This window comes from Nothoprocta perdicaria, unplaced genomic scaffold (genome assembly GCF_003342845.1).
Source record: "Nothoprocta perdicaria isolate Ctin4 unplaced genomic scaffold, notPer1 scaffold_50, whole genome shotgun sequence".
In the NCBI taxonomy this organism is placed as follows: domain Eukaryota; kingdom Metazoa; phylum Chordata; class Aves; order Tinamiformes; family Tinamidae; genus Nothoprocta; species Nothoprocta perdicaria.
In genome coordinates, this window is record NW_020455755.1 from 1,546,888 (window position 1) to 1,555,424 (window position 8,537).

At 50.2% G+C, this 8,537-nt stretch overlaps 1 long non-coding RNA gene across 1 annotated transcript; it reads right to left on the reverse strand.

Annotated features, from left to right (window-relative positions):
- Positions 1-1,867: 1,867 nt before the first annotated feature.
- On the reverse strand, positions 1,868-8,170 carry LOC112954530. Its single transcript, XR_003250746.1, has 3 exons — positions 8,037-8,170; positions 6,485-6,548; positions 1,868-2,137 (listed from the first exon to the last, which is right to left on the reverse strand). It is a non-coding gene; the product is annotated as an uncharacterized LOC112954530 (long non-coding RNA).
- Positions 8,171-8,537: the final 367 nt, after the last annotated feature.

Here is an 8,537-nt window from a genome sequence, read left to right on the forward strand (position 1 = left end):
AATAATAATTCTGGTCTTTTTTCTTTCCCCCATCAAAAAGCAGGTGATAAAACAACAAGCTCCCTAAAAGAGACATTACCAACCCAGGCCATGCAAACAAACACTTCACCATTTTATAATCCCACGTGTCTAAAGAACATCATCGTTCCCCTTGGTGCCTTAAAATACCAGGTCCATAAATGACTAAAAGGCAGGAGGACGACGCAGCCTGACGCTGGCGCTGCCAGCAACAGGCAGAAGGGCTCTCGTGTCCCAGGAAATCCTCTTCCCTCCATAGTCCCAGAAACTGGTCCCCCTATAGAGCCCCTAATTGGGACACTATGTTTTCTCCTCTCATATTTGATGTATTAGCTCTCCCTTCTTCCTCGCTCTCAAAATCAAATGGGAAATTTCCTTAATGCATCTGTGACACCACTTCCCTCCTAGCTATGCACAAAGAAATGCAATCTTGGAGAAGTGGTGAAAACGTGCAAGGAATTCGGAGCCTCCCAGGCCCATCTGTGTCCTCTGCCCTCGTGTGGGGCCCAGGACCACATTTAGTGCGAGAACTTAGTGCTCATCAGAGGCAGAAGCAAGACCCAGCTTTTACGTGAGTTTTTCTGGGGGGGACCAAGGGACCCTCAGGACACAGGCAGGAGCCAGGGCCAGCTGCCACCTCAGCCCTGGGCTCAGGTACAACTGTATCGTCACCCGGCTTTGCGCTTCCAGAGCGCGTAAGGAAAGACCTGGAGCAGCATCACGGATGGGAAACACAAAATCCAAGCGTCGCTGCTGCCGGTTCCTTTCAGCCCAGAATGCCAGATTTACAGCAAGGCTGTAATTTTGCAGACTAATAAGATCGAGTTGGTGTCGAAAGAGGGAGGAGGGGAAAGAAATAAAGCCCGAGCTTGSGGAAAGGAGGGAGGAGGCTGCTGAAGACGCCAGCGTTTCCTTACCATGGGTGTGGAGCCCGCAAAAYGCTCCCTCGCCGCGCAGCCCTCCCAGCGCTATGTGGTTTGGGGAGAGCAGCAGCAGAGCCCACGCTAATATTGATTCTCATGGTGTGAGTTGCAAGAATATGCAACATTTCCTGACAGAACCAGGACTGCTATTTACACAGGTRGATCTTCTACTTATTTAAAAACAAACAGGGAAGGGATTTCTGGGGTGCCACCTGATTGAGGGTGAACAGTGCAGCTCCCCAAGACAAAGGAACTTGACTCAAAAAAACCCCTCACTGTTCACCCAGGATGTGCGCGGGAAGGCCAGGAGGCCTCCAGCGCTCCACAGAGGCCGCCGGGCGTTAGGGAAGAGCAGAGAYGACATGTTGGTCTGGACGTTGCCCCCGCACAGGGCGAAGCGGGACATGGCGGCCCAGCGGCCTCCCCCTGCCTCACTGCTGGCACAAGCGCTTGCAGGGGCACCCCGCGTTAATTGCTGTTTGTGTGTTTATTTAATGAGGTGTGCAGCAGCCTCTAGCGGCGGGCAGCGGCTGCGCCACGGGAGGCCTCGCGCAGCGGCAGCCATGCAGCAASGGGGGCCGCGCTCATGGCCGCCTGCCCCATGCAGCTCCTCACAGCCCCGCGCAGCTCCTCGCAGCCCCCAGGTGGCACGGATGGATGTGGCGGGTTCCCCCTGTCCTGYCCGAGGTGTGCGGCTCCCGCCGGGCCGCCTGCCATGGGCCCAGGCGAGCCCRGACAGACGGCACTGCTGCTGAGGGAGAGGGGCCATTTTGTGGGCCTGAGGCAAGGGCAGCCTGCCTGGATSGAGGCACAGAAAGGTTAACCAAATTGGGTAGTTCCGCAGCTTCTCTCTTCGTTTCTCCTTTCCTTCCACCCCAGGCATGGATTGAGCACTCCTGGATTTGGGGGGAATCCTTTCCCCAGGACAGGGTGCCCTAAGATGGCTCTGTAGCAGCCCGGGGGCCATCGGCCTGCTCCCGTCACACCAGCGTGGCTGCAGGGCATGCATCCTCCAAAGCTCCACGGATCCGGGATTACAGGATACCCTCTAGGAATGGGCCAGCTGTAGGACACGATGGGGTCTTTCCTGCAGCTCCACAGCGGTGAATGGCGAGGCAGCAAGCTCGTCAAGGCTGGTTTGTAAAGACGGCGCTAGGATCCCATTTTAGCCTTCTGCATGGGAACAGGCAATTCTCCTAAAACAAAGAAACAGGACGTTTGTTAGGCCAAAGTCTYACCTTCCGTTAGTGCCCATTACCTGACAGTTTGAGGCAGCAYGATAAACTGTTTAAAGCTGTTTAAAAACCTCAGAAATAGGCATGGCGCCATCCAAAAAAAAACACTGTTTTCCCTCCAAGCACTATTTCTGAAGTTCTTGAAGAAACGCCTCGTCCCAATTAACTAGAGAAACCTGATTGACCGCATCTGCCTGCAGCCGGCAATACATCCAGCTGCTGTTACTCCTGCTTCTGCCCTGGCTTGGGCTTCCTGACCTCAGGGAAGCTGGAGGTTCCCATTAACCAAAAACAGCAGAAATCCTCCACTGAAACACGCTACAAAAGTACAGAGTGTATTTTGATGACTGCTCGGGTTAAACTAATGCTGTCCACCTGCCTCATCAGCTCAGGCAGCCTCAGATCCTGTAGTATTTGGTCCCTTCCTTTTCTGTCAAATCTTTCACACTTTTTTGTTTGTTTTTAAACGCATTATCTATCAGGAAATCTCTCTCAGCCTAATAACTCTACCCTTGTATACTTTCCACTTCCTTCTATTTTACTGTAACGGATCTTGCAACTTTTTGCTTAACGAGGAGAAATTTCCCCATTTCCTTTCCTGAACCTCAGTTTAATTTATGAGACAGATTTGCATAGATTGTGATCACTGCCTCTAGTCCACAAGAATACCAACCAGTAATGAAGCCATGACCACGTTTTAGTTCTTATACTTCTTTGTAAGCCATCTTTTTCTGGATTTCAACCTTTTCATTATATTTTTCCACCTCAGCAGCTGACAGACCAGCTGCCTCAATGTCCTCCTCCCCTGAAATTCCTCCCAGATCCTGTCTCTAGTTTATAACACTTGTGTCCACCTTAACGCCAGCAAAAGTAAGAGCTAGAGAGCAATAGCCCTTAGGGTCACAGTAGAAATTTTATTTAAAGGGAGCGCATTTAACTGTCATGCATTTCTTGGTCGTTTTTTTGGCTCCTGACATTGATAGGTTTCCCTGGTTATCCCTACATCTAGGTGCTCAGCTTTTGTGGACTGGCAGCACCGCTGTGGCCACTTCATGGGACAAGGGAACCAATAAAAAGGCATTCATGGAAATGGCCGTTTCAAGGGAGATAAAATATCATTATGTGAAATGGATTTGCTGGCACTCCTCACCAAATTTAGCACCTATTAAATTATAGAAACCATTATTCCTCTTACATAGAAATTTTTGAAACTTTCCCTCAAAGATATACTTTATTGTTTTAAGTGGGGCTTAAATCTTTTTTTTTTTCCCCTTGTGATAAATCTCTGCATATGAATTTTCTTAGAGATACGGTGGTTCCCTCTTCTACTACTGATTTTATTGATCAAACAGAACAATATATCCCTTTCCTAAAGGGAATGAATCTTCTTCTCCTCAAGTGAAGCATTCTGTAATTTTAACAAGTTGAGTTTTCACACCATGAGCCTTTAACCAGAAGACCAACACTCAACCAAAGCTAGCAAGCAGCATAACTAGCTGCATTAGCCTTATTAATAGGACTGGAAATAAACAAAGCGCAAGGATAACGCTGCGTGTGCCCAGTGTGATTCACCTCCATCCTCTCCTAATGCTTCCCTATTGCACTTTTTAAATTCTGCCTCCTCACAGCCCTTGCTGTCCACCATGCAGTTAAAGACATAAATGCTGCGACCTCTCCGACGGCCTCCTTGGAGCTGCAATCAAGGCTCTTTTTCCTCCCATTGAATGGGAGCTGCCAAAGCACAAATACTTTGCGAGGCTGTAACCAAAATTTCCCTGGCTGGGTGGCCTGGGTGCGAGAGGCCAAACTAATTATACGGAATATCAACACACAGAGAGCGCCAAGTGTCTGAATAAAGTAGCCTGCAGAAAGAGGGGCAGGGTGGAAAAGTAGGTGCCTGGAGAAGGAAGGAAATGTGACCTTGCAGTGCATGAATAAATGCACTCCTGGGAATCCTTTCCGCAGACACCTACAGGGAATCGGTGCTGCAGATTCCCAGCCGATGTTGTTATCCAGACAGGCGGCAAAGGCAGAGAGGAAATGAGGAAAACTGGTTCCATTTGATCACCAAGCATAGGAAAAGTGGAAGAGAGCAGGCACACCTCCGCAAACATTTTTCTCCCCCCCTCTTCCTTTTTAACATTAAGAAACTTTGAAACACCTGCAGTGGGAAACAAAAGGTTAATTAAAAAGAACCCCGGTCTTTGCACTAAACTGATTGCCGGGCCTCCTGCCAGCCTGGGAAGGTTAAGGAGCTCAAGCGTGCGTGGGCCGCGGGGGGGACGGCGAGAATTTACAGCGCGCTCCCTGGAAAGTCACAGTTCAGCTGTTCTGGCGGAGCAGGTGCTCCTGGGAGCGGGCCTGTCCCCTTCAAAGCGCCAAGATTGATGAAGCCTTCGCTCTCGCCAACTGTAAATATACAACCAGCCTTGTCAGAGCGCGTTTGGAACATCACTTGCTGACAGCGAGATTTTTTTTTTTTTTCCCTAACCTCCTAAACACGCAGCCACCCCACGCAGACACGCACACAGAAACACCCTGCTCCTGGAAAACAGCAGCACGTCGGTAAATAAAACAGTGGGGAAAGGCATGGCTGTTTTCCCTGCTGAGAGCTGCTAGACAGAGGACACGCACGGGGCGATTTTATCCTGTCCTTTAGGAGAGGAGCAACATCCTCCTCGGGCMCCGCAGTTGATGGCAAAGACCTGCAAGATGCTCAGAGGCTTCAGAGGGGTGGGCTGGCCCCGGCAGGATGCTCTCGTCCCACCACGGACACGGGAGCGAGGGCTGTAGGAGATCCTGGTGCTGCAATAACCCTTTTACCCTGCCCTACTGCTGCGGACCGCATAGCGTGTTGCACATACAGATTCATTATTCTTTGCAGCTGTGCAGCGGTATCCTGGGGCACTGTGTCCTTCAGCGGGGATTTTCAGAGGTCTAAGAAGTCCCCGGCACGGGAATGCAGGCAGGTCTCCTGCATCCGCCCGGATCCGGAGAGGCAGGACAGAGTCGAGGGGCACAGCGCTGCAGTGGGGCTGGAACATGGGGTCTCAGCCCGGGGATCTCTCTCGCTTTCAAGCCATGTGTCATATAAATCCAAGCACTCCTCGCCCATAATTAACGGGTTAGTTCCTTGAAGACACCATGGCAGAGGTGAGTCCTCAGAGACCAGTTTCGCCAGGAGGAGCCTGGCCTTGGTGATTAGCTCGGGATGGGCGTTTTGTGCCCGGTTAATTGGGCAAATGAATCAGTAACACCTCAGGTCAGGTGCTTGCCAAGCRCACAGCCCGCAGCACAGGGCGGACACGGAGGACGACGGAGCAATCCGCAGCCCAGAGCGAACCGTAGCTCCATGCAAGAAATTATTTCCGCTAATAATGTTGGAGAGACACGGGCAAATCTAGTCTAACCTCAGCAAGGCCTCCCCAAAGCCCACGGAAACCAGAGAGAGGCTGGGCATTGACTTCTGGCTTCAGTGGCTGAGCCCCTCCGATGACTGGGAGCAGAATTAATATTCCTGTCTGACTCCTTTTATTGTCCTGCCCCAGAATTCATTCTTAGCATTGCAGCCAGCTGAACTAAAATAATTCTGCAGCATCCTTTGCTCTTTTCTTTCCCAGGGAAATTCCTTCCATGTTATCATTTCTCCAAGGCCAAGTTTYAGGATAATAAGAATTCTAGGAAATTAGGCCAAAAATCTCTTAGGTTCAATGCTGCTCTTGCACGGTGGAAGGATTAAAGTGGTTGTTTTGGGAAACCAATTCTGGTTACCCCGAAATTTTTAGCTCAGAAAAAGCATTAGTATTTTTTCCTCACTCCACTGCTTCTGTTTTATTACTTCCTTCTGCTTATTATTAATAGATTAGCACAGGACTCCACGTCCCTAGGGCTCAATGAAATATCCTCCGTGCTCTTATGCAAAACAGGCTTTGGATAATTTCTGCAAATTTTTGAGAAGCCCTTTGGTTATCTTTTCCTACGTGAGAATCAGACCGAGCTCGCATGYGGATTTTATCCTGGACAAGCCTATGCGCCTTTCCTTCAAGAATGACCACAGCTATGAAGAAAATCCTGCAACCCYGTGTTTGCAAACTGTCACATTCCTCCCGCTGCTGGTGTTACAGCCTTTCCCTCAAACTCTCCGCCTGACACAGCTGTTTGAATTGCTAACGCTCTGTGATGAGGACTGTCACCGTCACTCCGGTGTGTTTACCCAGTGCCTCTCACAACGGGGCTCCCCTCCCTGGCACAGCCCCTCCTGCTCTTGTATGCTAATAAATAATCAGAGAAATAAAAGAGGTACTTCACTTTTCCGCAGARGAAATACAGCAATCCTGATGAATATGCCAGGGACTGGGAAAGTTTCCAGAAACTGTAAGGAAAAAAGGAAGTAATTTATTGCAGGTGTTAAAAATGCATCTTATGCCTTTGAATACAGGTGGCCATCACTTGCTCAAGCGACTGCTGCTGTCCTTGGAGGGAAGAGGCCACAGCAGGCTGCTCTAGCGAGCAGCACACACGGAGTCCTTGTTGGGTTTCGGGTGGCAAGCAGGGGCACGTGCCTGCCCGGCACCCCCGAGCAGAGCTGACCTGAGACACAATTAAATATTCTCAATGAATATGCCTGTCTTCCATGGCATCCAAAAATGCTTACAGCAACTTTTCTGTCAGGTTCGTTATCACCCCTCAGACAGCATTACCATTCACCTCCAGTTTTATTTTGCTTATCCCTTCAGTAAACGCTGCCTGCGGATGTCTCAAATCCACGGTTATTTGCTCATTTCTGCCACGTCCGAGTTACTCCAGGGCTCTCCTCCTGCTCCGTGTGCAGGGAGGCGGATGGGATGAAGGGAATTCCTGGGGAGTTCAAGATCAAGCCACATTCCCTGGGTGTCCCCAGACACTTTCTCAGCGCCCTAAACCAACCGAGCTCCTTTCGAGGCTAACGGGGCTGCTGCTTCCACGAGCTTTCAYTTACCCAGCAAGATGCCACCAAGGCACCACGTCCCGTTCCCTCCCTCTGCATTGGCCTGATGAGGAGTYGGAAGCCAAAACCACAGCGGGGTGCGTGGGGCGCCCGCTCCAGCCCCAGCCCCAGCCCGTCCAGGGAATCACACCACGGTACCAACTCCGGCGCCTGGGAGCATCTGATTATTTTTATGGAAATTTGCTCCAAGTTCAGAAGTGGATCAATGACAATTTCTCAAGCCTGTTCCATTCCGAGGACCAAAATTGACTTCTGGAGAAACTGCTTGATTTTCCAGCTTTTCCCCACCAGAAAAACAGACTATTACATAGAGCAAGAGCGTTATAATTCAACCTCAAATAGGTTCTGGGCCTATTAGAGCCAAGTATAAATCTCACATAGGTTTCAAGGAAAGCAGAGCAAGTCTCTGCTTTCCTCTCCCTTGCCACCCTTTTATGCCAGGGAGAGGTGGGAGTAAATCCATTTGCCAATATTTAATATGCCATGCCAATGTAAATGACAGCGCAGAGCACACCACCGGAGGGGCTCAGGCCATTCATCTGGAGCAATTTCGTTGCGTTTCAGAGCTATGAGCAGCTCGCCCTGAGCCCACGGCCCGGCCACAGCACTTCTTGCCTKACCCATTGCCTTGCTGTCCTCCCATCCCTCTCCATCCGCATTTTCCTTTYTTTTCCCCCCCCAATTTAAAAATGCTTCTCCTCTCCTCTCGAGATCCTTCGTTGTCTCCCATTTCCCTCTCGCTGGACACCTGGCTGAGCTCTGGGTTGCTATTTAACCATTTCAGCAGCAAWTTGCACACTTTTCACACTAGCCGCCCTCCCCAGCCCTCTCCCAGGCCCAGAAATGTGTTTATTGGGTAGAAACCAGACTCACCTTTCATTGTATTTTACCATCTGCCACAAGTCCTGCTGCCTGTTTTGTGCTCCCGGAAAAGCAGCACAACCTTCGCCATCCCCTTTCAAAGAATTTCAGTCTCCCTGTTCTTCCTCGTCTCTCCTTTCATCCTTGCCTTTCCCAGGAGTGGGATCTGCCTGCAGAAGAACCGAGAGGAACTCAGTGCATTTTGGGCACCTTTAAACAAATATTTACATGAACTTCACTTCTTCCATACTCCACCTCAAGGCCTGAGGCTGTCCCGGTAGAGGCCAAGTGTCCGCAGGCCCCTTTGGAGGCAGCAACAAGCACTGTCCCTGCAACCCGTCACTTCCCAGGTTAAAAATACCCCGGGGGCCCTGGAGGCAACAGGGATTCATGCAAATTCCTGGCGTCAGGTTAGCACAGTGCACTGCCTTCTGCAAGGCCCCCATAAAGAGGCTTTTAATTTCACCCTAACAGGGAGGTTATTGTATGTTAAATAAATACTAATTGATTATT